The following is a 22,234-nucleotide window of genomic DNA, read 5'->3' on the forward strand; positions in this document are numbered from 1 at the left end:
CTGAAGATGAACAAATTGGAAAGAGATGGACTAAACCAGTGATTCTCAAGCCAGATGTCTCTCAGAACCACACATGGAACTTGTTAAAAATAAAGGGGTGGGTGAAGATCTGGAAATATATAAATTTATAAAAACATATATATAAGTATGTGTGATGTGTGTGTGTGTGTGTGTGTGTTTGGTAATTCCACAGATGACTTGGTACACAGTTACATTTGTAAATTCTGGGATTCAATGACTGCTTGTGGATACACCCAGTCACATGGCTGTTAGGCAATTTTCTGGGTAAATAACTAAGTGATGTAAAAAATCCTTCCACCTACTCAAGATTGTTGCCTATGAAAAGAACTTGTTGAAATAGAATGCCCAAATGTTTTAATTGTCAAAGATTGTTTTGAAAACCATTATCATTAAACTCTAACTACCCTGCTAGTTCAATAAAACAACACATACACAATATATACAAAGTATATGGTTCAATGTAACAAAAACCGAATACATAGCTCACCTGTTGTTTCTGTTCTCATTCCTGTTGGTAATACTTCTGTTACTTTGGGCCCCTAATTCACAAATGCCTTCTACCCCCAGGCAAATTCATGCAGGAATGTGCTATTATTAGTATAGAGTTACCTTCTTTGGGTGGAAGCAGGTGTCTTTAAGTTGTACAGCATCTATAAGAATTAGAGAAAAAAGATTAACTTTCTGCTATTGTCAATTCACACATGGTTGGTTGTTTAAAAAAGTACGGTGTTAAGACATTGAACAAAAAAATTACGAGGTTTATAATAGAAAATCAAGTTAAACATGAACTCTCAAATAACATAAAATGACATATGTGATTACTTTAATGACACTTCAAGTGTGTATACTGAAGGGAGGACAAAGAGGAACAAACTCATGATGTCTAGGTCAGTGTCCTTCCCTGCAGAGAATGAAGGTAAACAAAGGAGAAAAGCGTTCTGGAGAGACAATTTTTCCAAAGCAGAAGGCAGGGGGTTGTTGCCAGAAAATATAAGGTGCCTGGCAGATAAAAACAATATCGGTCCACTATAATTAGAAATCAGATTACATTGTGATTTATTTGTTTCCCTAAAACTACAATTAAAGTAGGGGTACACAAAATAAGCCTGTTTCATTTAACTTTGTGTTTGAGATGTTTTTTAGAGTGGAACACCAAAGTATGCATACACTAGCCACTTCAAAAATACAGGAAGCAAAAGAAGAAGGTGTGTAGGCAGGTATTTTCCAGCATGAGAAAGCTGTGTTGATATGCTTCATAGAGGAATATTGTTTCTGATGTATGCTACATTAGTTGGGAAAATTATTATAAACCAGTATGGTTTTGTCAGTGAAGTGCTAAGATTTGCATGTGAGATGAAAATGAGTGGTTGTTTTGGTTGCTTTCCCAATCAAATCTACTGTTCATTTGTGTCAAAGCTGTTTCTATTAAAGTAAGCAGAATCAGACACTCTACTTTCAGCGAGTAACAAATGCAGTGAGAAGTTATAAGTTGTTATGTGCCGGAGTATAAGCATTTTCTATGGGCACCATCTTGCAAGGCCAGCAGTTTGTCCAGTAGCAACAGTTTAGAAACTTAATTGATGACCAAGCCACCAAATAGATCCTAACCCCATTTCGCTCTTCTGCTCTCTTTACTCTCACTTTGATTCTTTCATTTTTCTTTCATATGTTCTCTTCCCATTCAGCACAGTAAAATCCAAAACAGGGCCTGGGTGCCTCAGTTGGTTGAAAGCCTGCCTTTGGCTCAGGTCATGATCTCAGAGTCCTGGGATCGAGTCCCACATGGAGCTCCCTGCTCAGTGGGGAGCCTGCTCCCTCTCACTCTGCTGCTCCACCTGCTGCTCAGGCTTGCTCGCTCTCTCTCACTCTCTCTTAAATAAATAAATAATCTTTTTAAAAAAATCCATACAAAACCCCATTTTCCACTCTTCTCGCTTCACATTACCTATTTTCTCTATTTTATTACAGTAATCACCTTTTCTTGTTTCTTATCTTTTCCTTTTTCTCCTTGCCCCTCAAAACCCCAATTACTTTCCATTTCTTGTCCAGATGAATGTGGAGTTGGAGAAGTGTACTGAAAAAAGGGTTAGGGAAAATTAAAAAAAATAATAATGAGGGACAAAAAACAAAAGATAATAAAAGAAAAATGAGAAAAGAAAGCCCAAAAAGAGTAGGTTGCTTTGGTATAAAAATAGAGACTAATGCAGGACTTGCACTTTTGAGACTAAATAGAAGAGGTCATGGTCACTGGCTATTTGCAAAGCCTTTAAGCTGCCTTCTGAAGGCAAGCAGGTATGTAGAAGGAAATTCCTCAAAGTGTCTAAAATGATAGACACTCTCCACAGCTTGGAAAGTATCTTTTTTTTTTTTTTTTTTGAGAGTGCGAGAGAGCACAAACAAGCAGGAGGGGTACAAGGAGAGAGAGAAGCAGACTGCCAAGCAAGGAACTCAATACAGGATTCCATCCCAGGACTCTGGGATCATGACCTGAGCTGAAGGCAGACATTTAACTGACTGAGACACCCAGGTGCCCTGGAAAGTAACTTTAATACAAAGAACCCCTAGGTGGGAGTGGGAGGAACAGGGAAATAGAATAATGAGTTTTTGACACTAGAATAGAACTTGGAAATGTAGAAAAATGAAAAGATATGACAAATATTAAAAATAATGTGATTGCTTAGATATAACATTGCTTTCTGTGGACAAAATTTTCACTGAAAACGTAAAAGTGGTCATGGTTTTGAAGAATCTTTGGTTATAAAAGTATAAAGGTTTAATAACTGTACTTGGGGTTTGCTCAGTAATTTTGTGAAATTCACTTTTACTTTTAATAAAAGAAGCAAGTAGAAATTGGTGTCTAAATGTAGATTTCAAAAAAGACGGTGGTTTTGAGGCATATACACCCTAAATTCACAGGGATTTGGCAACTCTGACACATCTGGAGGCCTTTGTGGGAAGAAGCGAGATTTAGTACACCAGCGGAAATAAGATTTAATTTCAGCTGTAATACATACTTGTCCTGTGACTTGCACAAATTGTGGGTTTTGTTTGCAGTCTCTCAACTGTGAATTGGGGAGGAGATAATGAGTAGAAGCAAGTGGGCTTATCTATGAAATGGATTTCAATAAATAGTAAAGCTGTACAATGTGAGGCATTCTTAAATATCCAACATATGTATTCATATTAGGTGGGCTTTTCCCAAAATCCTTTTCTTTTTGATTTCTATGTTGATTGCATTATTGTCAGAAAGATGGCCTGAATGACTACTGGTTTAGAATGTATGGAGATTTTCTTCCTAGACCACTAACTGGTGAATTTTTCTGTCAAGCTGCCTTACATACTTGAGAATAATCTGTATTTTCTGAAGCGTTTTCTCTTTCTAATCAAGTTTGGTGACTGTTAATCAAAGGTATTAGAGCTTTTTTTGTTTGTTTTTCACTTTGATTTTCTGTGTAAAAATCTCCCACAGTGATTGTGGATTTGTCAAATTTTGCTTGTCTTTATCTCAGTTTTGAAACTGTGTTGTTAAGTATATAAAGGCTCACAACTGTTAAATTTCTGGTGGATTACACTTTACGATCAATAATAAATACTCTTCTTTCTCTTTTTGAAGGTTTTTGTTTTGTTTTGCCTCCCAGTTAATTTTGTCAGAAATTAAAATTGCTGTATTTGCCTGCCTTTCAGTGGTGTTGATTCACAATATTGTTTTCCCTTCCTTTATTTTCAAGCTTTCTGTGCCACTCTCCTAGGTCTCTTGTGGACAGCCTAAAGGTAGACAGATTTATTTCATCAGATTCTTCGAGTACTTTGTCTTTCATAGAAGATTTTTATTCAATCACCTTTATTATAATTTCTAGTATATTTGGCCTTAATTTTATTATATATTTCTTATTCTTTGTTATCTACTTATTATGATTTCTTATTTTTCTTTTTCACTTTTCTGTGTTCTGTTTGTTTTCTCTTTGAGCAATTTTTCCTTTAGTGGTTTGGAAATTTTATCCCCTATTCCATTTCTCCACTGATTCTCTTCACTTTTTTTTTTTAAATGTCCCACTGATTTTTTAATTAAAAAAATAAACTTTGTATTCAATTATCATTTACATATGGAAAACAGTGCAGGAGCACCTAGGTGGCTCAGTCGGTTAAGTATGAGACTCGATTTTGGCTCAGGCTATGATCTCAGGGTCCTAGGACTGAACTCCTTGTCCGGCTCCACGCTCAAGAGGCGTCTGCTTGAGATTCTCTCCCTTTGCCCCTCTCCTCGCTCATGCACACTCCTTCTCTAATAAATATTCTCTTAAAAAAATGTGCAAATAAATTTTCATGAGTTGAATGCCTGTGTGTTACCAGAACCCAGATCAAGGCATGAACAATGAACAACCCACATTTCCTCTCCAGAGATCCTTCCTGGTGACTATCCCTCTGCCTGGGGAACTTTGTTCTCACTTTCAAGACCCGAGATTAGTTTTGCTGATTTGTGAATTCTATGTAAATCCAATCATACTTTTGTATTTGGCTTCTTTTGCTTAACATACTGCTTCTGACATTTACACATGGTATTTCATGCAGCCATAATTTGTTCATCCTCATTGCTGTGCAACATAGAGCATGCAGTATTTCCCTGAACATCTCTGCAGGTTAGCTATCCAGTTTACTGTTGACTATTCACCATCCTTCTGAGGTGTTTTTTGCCTTTATAAATAATGATGCCATGAACCTGCTTGAACCTGTCTTAGAGTGAGCACATGATGCATTTCAACTTGGGGAGTGCATCTCGGCATGGAAATCAAGTGTCACACAGTCCGTGTATGTCCAACTTTAGTGGGCTTCTGGTAGGTTTAGTAGAACTGTTTTACCACCAGTTTTCCAGAATGGGTGGACCATGGTATACTCCTCAGAATCCTCAGTTTGTGTAGGAAAGTTTCAGTTGTTACACATCTTCGCCAAAACTTTATTTCCATCTTTTTCCATTTTAGTCACTGTGGTGAGGGTATAATAATATCACTTTGGAGTGGGAATTTTCATTGCCTTGATGGCTATGAACTTGAAGACTTTTTCAACTTCACTAGTCATTTGGATATCCTCTTGTGTGACTTCTTTGCTAATTTTTCTATCATGTTATCTGCCTCTTTGCTTATGCTTATGATATGTAGAATATCTAAGGATATTCTACATATGAGTTACATGTGGATATATGTATTGCAAGTTTATTCTTCAGTTTTATGTCTTGCTGAACAGAATCTTCCACTTTAACATAGCAAAATTTATAACTCCTCCCATATGATTAGCCCTTTTTGCTTTCAATTTATGAACTCTTTACTTACTTTACTTGAAAAAGTACTTTATTCTTAAAATTTTTTAAAGATTTTGTTTATTTATTTGAGAAAGAGAGAGAGATAGCAACAGAGATAGTAAGCGTGAGCCCAGGAAGGGAGGAGAGGGAGAAGCAGGCTCGAGCTGAGCAGAAAGCCTGACACAGGGCTCTGATGCCAGGATCCCGGGAACATAATAACCTGAGCTGAAAGCAGACGCTTAACTGATTGAGCCAGCCAGGCGATCTTATTCTTAAATTTTTAATACACATATTTAATCATATTTTTCTGGCAATGCTAATAATTAGAGCAAGAATAAATTTACTTCCTTTCTCCTCTCCTCCATGTTGAGATGTCCTGTCAACTTAGATTGTTAGTCTCTTTTTCTATTTTATGGTAGTTATTATTCTATTTTACTTCATTTCCACTTATTTTCTTAATTATATGATTCTATTTTATGCTATTGTGTTTCTATTTTGTTTCTTTTTCCATTTTCTATTTTTATTGTGTTCTTTTTCTATTTTTATTTTCTATTTATACACAAAGTAAATCTTCGAGTTCATCCTGATTTATTTTTGTATATGTATTTTTCTGCATCTATTTATATCTTTACACTGATGTGACTACTTCCCCAACACACATTTCCAGTACTCCAGAAGGCTCCTATATATAACCATTCTACTAAGATCTGGAGTGGTTTATTACACATCAGTTGATAGCTGATACAACTCCCTCATACATATTAATTTACTCCAAGAACAGACATAGTTTTCTTCCTTAACATTTCAGAGCACATAGTGTATTAACCAAGATAGACTAGATTATACTGAGTTAACCAAAAAAAAAAAAAAGAAAGAAAGGAGAAAAGAAAAGAAAACAAATGTGAGCAGTTTACACTAAAAACACTTATTTCTTTTCATGCCACATTTTCTGTTCATCTTAGTCATTCAGAACAAAGCCTGAGGGAGATTTTGTTCCAGTGTGAGTTTCCACATGTTTGGGTTTTATTAGGGGACACCCCACTTTCAGTACCAATTTCTGGGTTAGTCAGGGTAGCTTAAGTTAATTTCCTCCCCTTGATTTCTGCCTCCCCTCCTCTGCTTTGGTTTTTTATTTATTAACTTTTCAAAAACATTTTATTTATTTGACAGACAGAGATCACAAGTAGTCAGAGAGAGAGGAGGGGAAGCAGGCTTCCTGCTGAGCAGAGACCCCCCCCCCCAATGCAGGGCTCTATCCCAGGACCTGAGATCATGACCTGAGCTGAAGGCAGAGGCTTTAACCCACTGACTGAGCCAACCAGGCGCCCCTGCTTTGGTATTTTAGATACTGGGTAGTTCTAGTTTTGTATCTAAATTTTATGGTCTCTGAGGCCAAGTTTCTCTTGTGTTGAAAATGGATACCCTGCTGTCCCTTGTCAGTGTTCCTCACCAACTGTAACAATACAGCACTCTGGTGGGGTGAGGGGTGTCGATGACGGGGGAGGCTCTGGGGTAGATGGTTTATGGGCAATCTCTATACTTTCCTCTCAATTTTGCTGGGAACCTAAAACTGTCAAAAAAATAGATCTACAAATAATAAAGAAAATGGATATCCTGTTGTTACCCATCTTATTAGGGTAGCTGTGAGAATGATATGATTATGGGTGTGATCAGAGTGTTTTTAAGACATCTGCAAATTCTCTAATTCCTCTGCCATGAAGACATGGAGTGTATGTCCCTTCCTCTCAAACTGGGACAGGGCTTTGTAATTATCTTGATGAATAGAAGGTGGCAACGTGACACTTGAAGGCTTCTGAGTACATAATGGAAAAGGCCATGCAGTTTCCCTCTCTTGGGGGTCCCACTCTGAGATTCTTCAGCTGCCAAATTAGATGTCTAGCTCATGCAAGGGCACCATTTGGAGAGATCTGAGAGAAGGAGACAGAAAGATAGATAGATAGATACAGATAGATAGATGGATGTTAGAGAAAGATGTCTGAACTCTAGTTGGTACAGTCCACAACTTTTGAATCTTCTAGCCCAGGTACCCTATGAGTGAAGAAGTTTCCAGATGACTGATGTCCTAATCACTGTCTGCACCTGTATGTGAGAGTCCAAGGATGAACAACCCAAGAGCACAGTCAACCCTCAGAACTTTGAGAAATAATAATGTTAAATCATTGTTGCTTTATGCCATTATTTTTGTTATACAGGATAACCAGAGCAGGGCTTACAAGGTATTATTCTAAGTATTTCTAGATTGACTTAACTCATTCAATTCTCACAGCTCGATGATGTTTCCCACTTTACATTCTAGACAGCTGATGTATAGATAAGTTAAATGCATCAGGTGGCTTTTTTTTTTCAAATAAACTCAAATATGGTAGTATAAAATAATGACTCTGCTGATTTGGGTCTGGCTCACCTGATTTACTGGCCTCATTCACGCATCTGAAATTTGCTGTTGGCTCATTGCTGTCTGGGGAGTCTATGATGGCCTCACTCATATTTCTGGCATTCATTCATTGTCATCAGGGGACACTGGGGTAGCAGAGCCATGTGGTCTCTCAGTATCTAGTAGGCTCTGGACTTGTGTAGCATTCTAGGAGAATGAGTAGAGCATTCAAGGGCTCCCGAGGCCTGACCTCAGGATGGGTCTGGTGTCATCTCCACTCTACTTTGTTCATTAGGTCAGGTCGCAGGGCCATCCCAGAGTCAAGGTGTGAGGAAAATAAAATGTTCCTGTTGATGGCAAATTGTATTGCAAAGGGTGAGCTACAAAAGGAGAGATTCTTGGGCCACTGTGCAACAACACATCCTCTGACATAACTTGCCCACTGTTACCCAGGTCATAAGCGACAGAAGCCAGATCTGAACCCAGGCAGTAATGCTCTGGAGGGCATACCACTGACTACAACACTATACTGAGTAAAGGAGAGCTGTTATTGGCTCTTGGGGAAAGTCATCTTAAAAGACAGGCTCCTATATCAAATCAGGAGCCTAAGGCTTTCATACCATGGTGGAGCAGGGTTCAAATCTTCACATGACCACTTCGCAGCTCTTTGTTGTGGGGTAAATTACTCAAACTCCTTAAATCTCAATTTCCTCATATTTGTAAGATTAAATAAGATCATAAGGTACAGGCAATTCTGCTGTAACGCAACATAGGCATTTCTAAAAACCACTGTGCCATGCAAAATTGCACAATAAAAACCACAGGGCTCATGGAAAAAGTGAGGTTGAGGCATAACACCAAGCCATCGATGACACACATTAAAACAAAGAATAAGACCTTAACGAAAATGGCAATGCAATTTTACATGATTTATGGTGAATATATGAACATTACAGTAAATGTGGCTTCGTATTAGAAAAAGGACCCGGGCTTTGTGTGTGAGATCGGGTGTTGGCAAGGGTTGCAACTTGCGAGCAATTATGGAGTGGTGGATGGGTGCGGGTTCTGAAGTCAGATGACGTATGGTGACGCTGGGCGTAGAGGAGATGCCCCATGACAGGTGGGGAACCAAGACAGTTGGTAGACATCTGAAGCATGTGCATGGACGCTCGGCAGGTGTTCTTAAGTGGTTTCAGCTGAGCAGAGTTCTTTGGTTTCACCTAGTATTTCTTCCAGAGAAAACTGTGCATAAAAAAGTGAAATTGAGGGTCACCTAGGTAGTAGCTCAGCGGGTTAAGTCTCTGCCTTCAGCTCATTTCGTGATCTCAGGGTCCTGGGATCAAGCCCCACATTGGGCTCTCTGCTCGGCGGGAAGCCTGCTTCTCCTCTCTCTCTGCCTATCTCTCTGCCTACTTGTGATCTCTGTCTGTCAGATAAATAAATAAAATCTTTTTTAAATAAGTGAAATTGATGTTATTTTCAAATGGTTCGCTAATATAGCAATTGTTTTGGAACAAGTTTGGGTTTTCAAAATATGCATTTGAACAGAATTGACAGTAGAGCTGTTAGCATATGTCTAACATTTATTACCTCTCGATAATCATTAGCTCATCACTGTTAGCCATGAAGACTCGCCAAATGTCAAAAAAGAGATATAACCTATTCAGCAGCATGAATGCACGTGAGGCGAGGATGTGTAGGTGTCCAGCAAGGAATCTAGAAAAACAAAGGACAGTGAGCAAGAACCGTCAATGGGTTTCCAGCACTGGCCAGAGGATCCAAGTGTCCCATCTTCCTAGGCAGGTAAATTTCAAAGTCAGATCCCATGATGGCAGTTATAAAGGTCAGACAACTTTGTCCTCCTGCTCCCAGTCTGCACTTACCCAGTCACCCTGTGATTGTGAAGTTCCTCCTTGTGTTGTTAGGAGGCTGTCTTCTCTTGCTGACATAAACATTCTGAACCTCTTGGCAGTTGCATTTCTTAGCGTAAATTGCTAAATTGGCACTCGGTTTCATACATCAGTCTCTTGTAAATTCCAGGGATTAATCAAGTACAAGCACACTGACATATTCCATTTTCTGAACCTGCAAAGCTGAGGAGCAGATGCTGGAATGCCATGACCCCACAAAGAGAAGGAATCCTGCCAGGCTTGGCAGCTGCCTCCCAGATGACATAGTTGCCCGCTCTCTGACTATACGGAGTACTGGCGTGGAACTGCCCTACATCTAGATGCACACGGGTGGGGACAGACATAAAGCAGGCTCTTCTGAAGGTTCTCTTATGGTAGCCCCAGTTTCTTTGTTCGCTAGTAATTAGCTTCAGTCACTGGGCTCTGGACCTCAAGGCACTGCATCTTCACTTATGACGCTTGGATTTGGGAGAGCTGACTTTGAATGGATTTGCACCTGCAAATACTGATTTTTCTCTTTCTTCAGGGGGTAAATTACCTTAGAAAGAAAAGGAGTATGACATTCAGCTGTCTATTCTCTATTCATTTGGAACCAAACCTGAGCTAACAAAAGCACACATGATTAGTGTCATCAAAGAGAAGTTAGAGTGAAATAGACTCTTTTCTTCTTTTGCTTCATAGCAATACTGTCAGATGTCTAACTCCACGATTGGGTCTGAAATGCACGGCTTGTGAAGATGCCAGATTTGTAATCTTGTCTCTTACCGACAGGGAGAATCTGTAGGCTTTACCAATGGAGGAACACATACTATCACAAATAAACCAAAGATGTAGGCGGACATTTGCTGTCAGTTGAAGGCAAAAATAATTGGCCAATTAGGTAAATCGGAACCGTGACCATTATCTGAAATCTTTCAAAACTTGTAAAGTTCAACGCTATCAGTATCTGTCATCTCCTAAGAATACCTTAGTATTCAAACTAATTCAATTGTTGTTTGCATATTTATAGGACAAAACATCAGTTCTCTCTGGTTGTATGCATTGTCACTGTCTTTGGGTATTCCCTCAAAAGCTGTTATTTGTTCAACAAACATTTATCAAATGTGGTAACGAATTCCAGGCACCATATTTTGTACTAAGGATATAACAATTGTATGATCCTTGGTCTGTAAGAGCTTGAAGTTTGGTTAAGGCAAAATACAAATAAATCAATATTTGTTATGCAGTTCCTTAATTTATGTATTCAACAAATTTTTATTGAGCACCCAGGTGCTAGGAGTTACTCTGACCATGGGGAATGCAATCATGAATCTGGGGGACAAGCCCTCACTTTGGAAGGCTTGTATTGTAGGAAAAAGTGAATGAATAAGTACAAGTAAACAAATAAACAAGATGATCTCAGCTGGCTGTAAGTGCTACGAACAAAATAAAACAGGGGAATTAATACAGAACAAGTAGGGAGGGTAGTATTACTAGAGCAGCTTCCCTGGGAGAGTGACATCTGTGCTGAGATCTGAATATCAGGGAGTGGCCAGCTGTGAGGATCTGGGGGAGGCGGTTTCCATGGTGGGGGGAAGCAATTTCAAAAGCCCAGAGAGAGCAAGTTTGGCCTGTTTGGGGGCACCCTAAGTGAGCAGTGTGGCTGCAGCAGGACTGGGTAGGACACGGGGTCAGGATGGAGGCAGGGGCCTCAAGACCTTGGTAAAGCATTGCAGTTTGAACATAAATAGATAGAAGTTCCTGGTGGTCACTGAACATTGGAATAGCCTGACTTGTGTTTTTAAAAGATCATTCTGGCAGATTTGCACAGGGGCTAGATGGAAGCCAGTGGACATAGGGGAATCTGCTATAATCCAGTGGGGACATGGTTATGGCAAAACACAGTCTCTGCAGTGATTAGGTGACACGGTAATTGGTGCTAGAAAAGCTGCACAGAGGTGCAGTGCAACCCCTGGGTGGCTCAGTGGTTTAAACCTCTGCCCCTGTCTCAGGTCATGATCTCAGGGTCCTGGGATTGAGCCCCACAGTGGGCTCTCTGCTTGGCAGAGAGCCTGCTTCCCTCCACCCTCTTGCCTGCCTCTCTGCCTGCTTGTGATCGCTGTCTCTCTGTCAAATAAATGAATAAAATCTTAAAACAAAACAAAAAAACAAAAACAAAAAACAAAAAACTGGGCGCCTGTGTTGCTCAGTGGGTTAAAGCCTCTGCCTTCGGCTCAGGCCATGATCCCAGGGTCCTGGGATCGAGCCCCACATCGGGCTCTCTGCTCAGCAGGGAGCCTGCTTTCTCCTCTCTCTCTCTCTCTGCCTGCCTCTCTGCCTACTTGTGATCTCTGCCTGTTAAATAAATAAATAAAAATCTTAAAAAAAAATTAAAGAAAAATGCTGCATAGAATCGCTTCTCAGCCTTTTGGCTAAGATCAAGTGAAAAGCTGCACAGGAAAAGAAGCATGAGAGCACAGATGCGAGGAGGACTAATGTTCACATGGAGGACTAGCACCGCGATTGGCAAACATCCGTAAAGGGTCAGAAGGTAAACGTTTTAGGCTTTGAGGGCTACACGGTTACCTATTGCCACTAGTCAACTCTGCTGTTATGGCTCAAAAGCAGCCACAGACAATGCAAAAATGAGTGGGTGCAGCTCTGTTCCCCTAAAACCTTATTTACGAAAACACGCAGCCAGTGGATGTGCCTGTAGGCTGTAGTTGGGCCACCTCTGGTCTAGGGTTATTGTCTCTGGCACAGACGAGTTTTTTCTTCTCCTCTCTTGTGTCTCCTGGCATTTCTCTTCATCCTTACTCTTCTGGTTTTACCTGAACTTTGAGAACTGAGCGATTTTTCCTACATTATTTGAATAATTTACAGTGACATCAGCTATGATATCTCCAACCCTCCCTCAAATCCACTCAGATGATTAGTCTGATGGCCTGTTAGAGATACATGGTCTGAAACTTGCCCAAGACTCACAGTCGCTTCTTGGTGAAAAGCCCATAGCAGTCTTCATTTCTTACTGGCTGCTCTATCTTCCAAGTTGGCTTTCTGGCACTGAAAGTGATTGATTGCAATGATATCGGAGTCACATTTTATTAGTCATTGTCTTCAGCTCCTGGATCAAACAGCAAGTTCTACTGACGCTTCCTCATAAAACTTTCTACCCACTTTTTACCCTCTACATAGGTCGGGACCCAACCAGGACAAAAAATCCCACTGTATTTAACAGTGAACAGAGTGACTTGGTGTCACCTGTGATGAGGCTGACAGGCTACCCAGGGAGCAGTAAGCTCTCTCCGAGATTAGTCACAGTGAGAAGCCGCTGCCAACCCCAACAGGAGCAGGGTGGGGACAAAGGAGGGAACCAGGCTTACTGGCGTCCAATGGCTGGAGTCACCAGCTGGCAGGTAGAATCCACAGCAGGCCTACTTGGCAGGAGCTGGAGCCATAAGGAGAGATGACCATCGCTGAGACAATGCCCAGGACCAGTGAAGTAGAGGACAAAACAACTAGAATTCATTCTTTCTCCTGCTCCATAATCCCCTGCTTTTCCTATCACTGGCTAAACTGACACAGAAGCCAGCTGATGCAAGGGACTGAGAACAGTGGGACCAAGCAGAGCAGAGGAAGGGCAAGGAGTGGATTTGGGGTGAACAGACCCCACGCCCACTCATCCTCTCTTCCTTTTGCCAGCAGTGTGCATCAGGGAGACTCCCTGTCCTACTCCTGTCTGACCCTGATGGCACCTCACCAAGTCCCCTTTGCTAAACTGACTTTTTCTTCCTGCTGTGGTCTTCCATGTGATCCAGACTTGGTCATACCCCTAGCCAACTTGCATGGCTGAACTCAAGTCACGCCTCTTTCTCGGAATGTTTTGGATCACTCCAGAACTCCCCAGTAGACTATTCCTTTGGAAACAGTGCTTTACTTTGAAACCAAGTATTGTTTCCAATAAGACCCAGATAATTGATCAGATATTTTCCTATACTGGATCTAAACATTTCTTTCAAGTATAGTTTTCTCAAGTGCAAGGACCATACCTTCTATATCTTTGTATTACCTATGGGCCTACTGCATAGAGAGGTATAAGTAGGTGCCAAACAAATGCTCATTGACTGAGTAGATTTAAAAATGACAGACCCCTAAAAGTAAGAAAAGAATCTCATTTGCCTAGTTTACAGTATCTTGAGTAGTTACAAAGAGACTCTTGTAGTCAGAAGGATAACTTGGTTGGAATAAAGGTTTGCAGAGATATAAAAGTGTGAAGGAGACTTGAAATCCTTTCCAAGAAGGAAAGCTGAATGGAAAATGCACATATATGCACACACACACATGCACGCACACACACATACACATACAGTGGTTGCCAAGGGCAACCATCAGGTCGACAGAGAGAATAGCAGGTCCTAGGATCAGAGAGTGCTCTGGCTGCAGACAGAGTGAAATGTACTGATCACGGGGCCTGGGTGGCTCAGTGGGTTAAGCCTCTACCTTCGGCTCAGGTCATGATCTCAGGGTCCGGGATCGAGTCCCGCATCGGGCTCTCTGCTCAGCAGAAAGCCTTCTTCCTTCTCTCTCTCTGCCTGCCTCTCTGCCTACTCGTGATCTCTCCCTGTCAAATAAATAAAATAAATAAAATCTTTAAAAAAAAAAGAAATGTACTGATCACATACAGAATGAAAATATGCAGTAGTTGGTCTTACAGGTTTGTTTTTAAAAGTGCTTAGAGGGGCAGCTACCAGAGAAGTCTCCTGCACACTCTCTAAGGGACCCACTATCAAGAGGCATGTTTGTCAGAAGGAAGCCTGCTTCACAATCAGTTTCCCCAGGCCCAGACTGCCCATCTGTGATGTGAGCTGTTTGGAGGAAAAGAGTTTGGAATTTGCCCAACCAAGCACCAGGCACAGACTGCCTCAGAGCCAGAGGTGACCCAAATTTCCTCACCATTCACAGCCAAAAGGACAGCCTCAGGTGAGCTCTCCCTGGATGGCCTGGGATATCCTCCTTGGGTGAGTCAGCATTCACACTTTGTAACTTTGTGTAAACATTCTCCTGACATCTCCGGGAGCACACACTACCCAGGCATCTTCACTGTATCCATGGACAGCCCTTCCATAACTCACACAGGTACCCCTTGTAGAAAGACCAGAAGCAAGTCTTCACTGGTTTCTTCTGGTGACTGACATCCTGCAAAACCAGCCTCTAGCCCTCCAGCCCTTGGGATGATGGCATAAAGATGTAACTATGTCAGTAAGATCTCAATGACTCTACTGAGGGAACTCCCTCTGAGAGAGGTACCTGCCCTTCAAGAAACAAGGTCATAGTGCTCTTACCAAGACACAAAGAATGAGAGTCTAGTGATCTGGAGGAGGGCATCCTTGACTCCAGGTGGCACTGGGAGCATGACAGAAATGGTGGCAGTAGTTTGGTTTATATACTGAGATATCACACAGCCTTCTTTATTGTGATGACCTGGGGACATCTGAAGGGAGATTGCCTGTATCCCACAACTTCTGAGACCTAGGAAACATTTGTATTGTGTACATAAGTTCTTTGGTGGATTCTTGGAAATACTTGCGGAAGGTCAACCTTCCTCTCTGGGTAAGAGCATTTTCAACTAAGGAGCAATGGGGAGTCTTCCAAGTAGGAGTTTCATGGGATTAATATCACTACAGTTACGCGCTCAGTTGGCTGGTGATACCCAGAACACCTGGGGTCCATGAAGAGTTTCCTAACAGTGAGAATGGACTCCAGATGGGATGGTCTCCAGGAAAAGTGAGTTCTTGAGTGACTCAAGTCCAGGCACATCTAGTACGCAGGGATTAATGAGATCTGGGTTTCCTTTTCAAGAGGGGTCCTAGGACTCCTGAAGTCCCTCTAATTTATCAAAATCAAAATCTCAAAATCAAAATCAAAGTCCCTTCTAATTCTCAAAATCAAAAGTTCATCTAAATTCTGTAGAACATTCTTATTGGACAGCCTTGCAGAGTTCTGTTTTCTGTCCCTTGGACGTTACTGTGTTGTCATGAGGCAGCATGTCTTTCACACTTCAGCCATAAGTTCTTATTTTCATAGTCAAAAATGTGGGGGAACACAAGGACAGAGTGGCAACAGAAAGGAAACCCAAGAGGAAGCTTTGGAAAAACAAATCTTCTGTAGGCATATAGATCTTATAGGCGTTTAGTTCACAGTTGCTTTTAGGATACTGGATGGCTGCCTAAAATCTGTGCAGCAGTAGGCAAGGAACTTCAAGTGCAAAGTTATGCTCTCCATCGTTTCCACTTGCCCGTATGGCCACAACAGAATTATGCAACTGACAAGGTATTTTTACAGATTTTCTCAGTTGGGTAGCACATTGATCATTCGGGGACTTATTGAGGAAAATTGTCAGTTAGTTGACGTTTCTACATTGATAAGCTGACTCCATGGCTAACCTAGTCCAAATAACTTGACAGCAAAGAGTGTCAACAGTTCATGATCTGATGGATCACTTGAGATAAGAAACCAAATTACCCTTCAAATGAGTTGATAAAGTTGAAATATGTGAAGAGAAGCAGTCTTCTCCTTAGAAAAGTCCACTATCTTATTTGAATCCTAAGATAGGAGACTGTTAGAGCAGAAAGTTAAGTGATAATATAGTAAAATTAAGTTCCTCAGTAAAATGGAAGAATTCGGACAATTTTTTGGATGTGCTGACTTGTAGCTCTTTGGCTTTGCATGCCCAGATGGCCATGAGATGGGACTGACATCCTACTTGGTGCCAGGGGAAAATGACATTTTGCAAAAACAAACACACCAACCAAACCCACAACCAATTCTAGATTAATATGCCATTTGTGAGCTTCATTTTCTTTTATCATGTTCTTACAAGTTAATGGTCAAGATAGGAGTCTACTGCTAGAGCTGTCATTTCCTTTAGTTTATTGAAATATCTTCATATGGCATGAGAACTTCAGCTACTATTCTATTGTGTGTGTGTGTGTGTGTGCACGTGCACGCATGCATGCATGAAAACTTTTGTTTGTAATATTAATTCTTCCACTGGATATTTTATAGTGTATATAACTTTTATCAACTTTTATTTTATCTTCATAAAATATCACTTTATGCATCTTGTGTAAATATTAAAAACCTCAGGTTATTATTGCATGAAATTTATTCATCCTTTGCAAAGAAATTGGAAGAGCCAGTTGATTGCAGGTAACATATTAAATATAAAAGTTATTATCACCTCCATTTTATGAAACCCACTTTTTCCCTTTGCTTTCACCTAAAATTGGTTTTATCCCATTGTTCAGATTCAGTGCCAAAACTCAAAATTTTCTTCCTTCTGATCAATTCTCAGTAAAAATTAAATAAATAAGTAAATACATTAGAGAATTGAAAAAAGGAGCAGAAAATATAAGCCAGAATGTTACAGTCTTCTCGAAATAGTTGCAGGATTCAGGTGTGTTTAAAGTTTGGGTCTCTGTTTTCTAGATATGACTTTAATTCTTTGACATTAAATGTTTTGACTTGGCCACTGGAAATGCTTTCAATCAGTTGTTGTACAGTATTTTTCGTTTTCAACTTTAGTTTAAGAATGTATTCTGTGTATGTAGAAACATACAACTACAGATGTTACCTCAGCATATGAGGATGGAACATGATGTTTTTATATCTTGTTACTTGTTAACTTGTTTTTTGGTTTAAGAAAACAGAGTAGCCTACATAATCTCTGAAATCTTTATTCAACAAATATATTCTGAGCATGTGCTATGTGATATATATACATACACATATAAACATACATATCTATATATATAGATATGTGTATATATGTATCTATATGTATATATAGATACGTATCTATATGTATATAGGTACATATATCTATATGTATCTATATGTATCTATATATCTATATATGTATTATATAGAGGTATGTGTATGTATATGTATGTATATACATACATACATATATATATCTCACAATATCTATTATATAAAATTGCCAATACACTTTTAATCTGAAAGATTTCCTTCCAAAGGGCTGGGAGTTGTAGGAAGAATGCTCTTGACAATTTAATTTATCAGTCTCTGCTAGGTTAGTCTCCTCTTGTTTGTTCAATGCCCTTTGGATTCCAGGTTCATCTCCGTACCAGGCTCTGTTCGTCTTTCAGGTATTCATCCCAGATCCTCTCCATCTCCAAGATGGAATGGGGAAGAATGGCAAGTCTTGCATATCCTTTGGAATTTAGAGGTAGCTGTTGGGTGTATGGGTTTGTGCTATCCTGCAGTTCATATTGACCTCTGACTAAGAAGTTCTTATCCACTAAGTGACCAGCTCTTACCTGATGTACACGGCTGATGAAACATGTGTCCTCTTCTCTTGACACAGGCATTGTGTCTTGGGAGCTAAGCCATCTCCCTGTGTACCCATCATCAGACATGGCCCTTCTGCCCTGAAGCCCTCATTCTGCCCCACCATAGTGACTCCTTCCTGGGCACATTTATGGGACAAGGACCATCAGCTACCTGTCTCCTGTGAGGCCACAGGCACTCCCCGTGCCCTTGCGACAGCCTATCCCCTCCCTAAATACTCCCCCACCACTATACACACATACCACCAGCAGCAGCAGCATTTAAATGTGTGGGCTGCTTCCTCTGAGGTGGTTTTCTCTCAGAAAGACTGAGAAAGACAAAACTGAGTCTTAGATTGATTTGGTAATGTGCCCAGGGTTGCATAGTTAATAAGTGGGAAAAAGCCCAGACAGATCTGGGCAGCTGACCTTAGAGCATGAACTCTGACCAGCACACCGACCAGTCTTGAGGTGACATCTCAGTCCTGGTGATCACCACGCATTTAAATCGTCTTCAACAGTCCCGGCTCCAACTCTTCAGTGCCTTTGGTCCATGAAGATGCTCTAACTTGTCCAACTGTGTGTCCCATTTTCTTCCAGTTCTGTAGACCAGAAGTTGAAAATGAGTGTCCCTGGGATAAAATCAAGGTATGGCAGGGCTGCGTTCCTTCTGAGGGCTCCAGGGGAGAGTGTGTTTCCTCACCTTTTCCAGCTTTAGGGGCCTACCCACATTCCTTAGCTCATGACTGTCTTCCATCTCGAAAGACAAGCAGTTACAACCTTCCAGACTTGCTTCCCTTGTAGCATCTCTCCCTCTCTCTCCATTTTCTTTTTCAAGGCAAAGAAAGATGAATTCAAGTAATCACAGCCATCTCTTGGCTCAGCTTCTCCCTCCATCCTCAACATACCTGGGCCTTTCATATCATTTCCTCTCTCTCAAAGGGATATGGAAAAGAGGAGGATTTGTGGAAGGCTCCCCAGGCTCTAGAACCTTAAAACCCTTCACGTGTTTTCTGTCAGGTGGGAGTCTCCTCACACTACTTCACTACTTGTTTACATGATATCTTCTAGCAAAGCTTTCCTCCTGTACAATGTAAAGATGAATTGGATGAACTTTGAAAATCCCTTTTCTCTCTGGAGAAGATTTTGTTTTCAAAACTAATGTTGCCCATTCCAAGTTTCATAGGTGAGTCAGCTTCACTGGGGAGGCAGGAACTCAATATCTTCTCTCGAGGCGGGAGGCTACAATAAATACCACAGTTGTCTGCAGCTGGTGAGAAGAGGAAAAAGGCTCAGCGGGATCCTCATTCTCCAACCTGTCTCCATTCCTTGCCCAACAGGGCAGCTTGCTGTCCCCTCCCCAATGGGGACCACTCCTGGATTGCAGCCTGCTCAACTCTCCATGTCTACCCTTTCATATTCTACCTTCCCCATCACCCCTTGTTCTGTTTTCTACCTCCAGAAGATCAGTTAGTCTAGGACTATAGCTTATTTACATGCAATATCATGAGACTTTGGACTGCCAATTTATTCCCTTCTGTATGGCATCTGTCCACTGCTAGAAAAAGGGAAGAAAGAACCACCTTTCCTACCAACCAGAAAATTTGGGGGGTTCAATGAAGGATGCACCTAGGTCTTCCTCAATAGCTCCTCTGTATTAAGGCAAGGAGAGCACTGGACCTCCACGGCACACTCCAGACCAAAGCCTCCTCCGTGACAAAAGAGGGAAAGAAGAGGAAATCTCCCATTTCAGAAATCCGTTGCAAGACCTATGTTATCAAAGGGAGAGAAGAAATAGTGAAAAAAAGAAAAAGAGAGACTACTAAGATTTATGACCTATGTTTTTCAACATTGTTTAAGTAGTCCTCAAACCTTTTCACTTACAGCATAGGATGATGGAGGCTGTGTGTGTGTGTGTGTGTGTGTGTGTGTGTATTTGAGTAATGACAAAAACATGTCATTTCTTTGAAATCTCATGGTTTGGTTTTTAACAAGAGATACAAACTTCCAGTTACAAAATAAATAAGTCATGGGTACATGTGTGGACACAAGTGCGTGGTGTTTGGAATAAAGGGGAACTACCTTGGGATGTATGATTAGTGTATGGCAGGGTTAGTGAATTGTAAGTTATTAACTAGTGCATTAAACATAACCATCATTGTCCCCACCCCTTCCTCCCCTTCCAAGTTTAAGATGGTTATGTATATGAAAGCACCTAGTGTAGCTAAGGTCTACTTATTTTATATCTGAAAAAGTTAAAATGAGGCATATTCAAGATTTGATTCTGGATGACCTTTTTCATTTTCCACAATGACATTGAAAAGTCTCTCCAATAAAGCTGGCTGAGAAAAAAATCAACTACATCAATGTGTGTATTTGTTAAGTCTAAAGCATGTATTACTCTGCTAAGAGCTTCACATATTTCTCATTTAATCTTAATAAAAACCCTCAGAGAACCCAAATAATTTGCTCACAGTCATCCAACAGGGAATGAAGAAAGGTACAAGTTGAACTCTAGTCTGTCTGAATTCTGAAGACCTTGCCCCTTTTATGAAATAATGTCATTCTCACTGCTCCAAACAAAACCACACAGAAGAGACTATGACATATTTCACTCACCACTGACATCACTGTCATTATTTCTCAATTCCAATCAAAATGTCGATAGAAATTGCTCTCTTAATTGGCTATAGATTCCCGGATTGCTCTCTGAAGATTCAAAACTTGGGTTTTCTGCAAGCCGGACCCTTCTCCCCTGTTCACGCTGCTCATTCTGACTCTGGACAATGTCACTAGTGCCTTGTCTCATCACTCAGGTCTGCCACCTCTTTATGAGAGAAAGACTAGGATGATCAAGGCCATGGTGATGAGGTCTGGAGAGGCAGACGTTTGGTCAAACAGGTGGGCTACTTTTGGCTCCCTAAGAAGATTTGGAAATTTACCTTGCCAGTAGAGGAGAATGGTCAAATCAGATGCCCAGCAATTTTGTGTTGTGTGAAAAATTGAGGTCAAACCAGAACAATAACGGCCAATCCTCAAATGTTTGTTTTCTGTCATTTGTTTTGGATCCCATCACTAAAGGCAAGACACTTAGCCACTGTAATGTGGTCTTGTGATATTTTTTTTTGAAATATAAAGTTTTTATCTTTTCAAAGGGGAACATTATTCCTTACTGTTTATATCACAATTTAAATACAATTTTATACTCGTAAACCTTTCCTTTTTTATGCTCTCTGTCAACAGCTGAAGGTAAATAAAAATAACATTCGAATAATGCATGCTAATAAAATTCATAAAGGGAAGAGTGTTTTTAATAGAATAGAAACATCAATTCCATCAAACCCTACACAGGCTAAAAACCCATATTCAAAACACATTATTATTTCAAGGACTGTGACATTTCAAAGCTGCGAGGATGTCTTAAGTCCTTCCAAATTATATGACCTGAGAATATTAAATAATTATTTCTTTTGATTTTGTCCCTAGCTATTCCAGCAATAAAGGGAAGACAATTATGCAAATGAGCCTGGGCAAATTGCTAAAAAGATCACAAACCACTGAATGTTGCTAGATGCCTATGTTTTATGTTAGATGCATCTCCTCAAAGAGTGGAAAATGTATCTCTAATTTCCTGAACGTTCACAGAGTATATTTTAACTTTCAGGGCTCTAAGCTCAGAACACAAGCCAACGCGAGAAATAAAGGAAGGATTTTTTGCTATCCCCCAGAACAAAGGGTCTGAAGGTATCAAGGATTATATTGGATTGCCTTATACAAATATTTTTTTAACGACAAAATCTATAAAAGTCATGGACTAGAGAAAATCAAAGATAAATTGAGATTCCTTTAGCTTTTCTTGGTCTTGAATTCCTAAATAATTGTCCAAATTTTCATTGCAATTTTTATAAGGAGACACAGCCATCACTTTGTTGAAACAAAAGCAACTTTGGGATATCTTTGGTTTATTTGTTATCTTATACTAAGTTTCCTCATGAGTCATGACAGCCATTCACATAATCCAGCCCCATGCAGGGGTCAAAGCCACTGGCCTGTGACTATAGACTCTTGTCTTCTATCCTAGTCAGCCTTGCACAATGAGAAAACAAGGGAATGAGAGCTGCGTAACTCAAAAAAAAAGATACACAAATTCTGTGCAATAAATACGAATGTAGCATACCAGCTGGAGAGGAGCAAGGGAAAACTAAAAAAAATTCTGTCGATTTTAAAATAGTGGAAGCCAAGACATGCCAGGAAATATTCACATTCAGCTGACATTTACTGAGTG

General features: G+C 40.4%; 1 long non-coding RNA gene across 1 annotated transcript; it reads right to left on the reverse strand.

Moving 5' to 3' along the window:
* Positions 1–514: 514 nt before the first annotated feature.
* LOC122900915 lies at positions 515–18,531 on the reverse strand. Its single transcript, XR_006383333.1, has 3 exons — positions 18,379–18,531; positions 9,300–9,425; positions 515–671 (listed from the first exon to the last, which is right to left on the reverse strand). It is a non-coding gene; the product is annotated as an uncharacterized LOC122900915 (long non-coding RNA).
* Between the last annotated feature and the right edge of the window lie 3,703 nt (positions 18,532–22,234).

The sequence above is a fragment of the Neovison vison genome, chromosome 2 (assembly GCF_020171115.1).
Source record: "Neovison vison isolate M4711 chromosome 2, ASM_NN_V1, whole genome shotgun sequence".
Lineage (NCBI taxonomy): Eukaryota > Metazoa > Chordata > Mammalia > Carnivora > Mustelidae > Neogale > Neogale vison.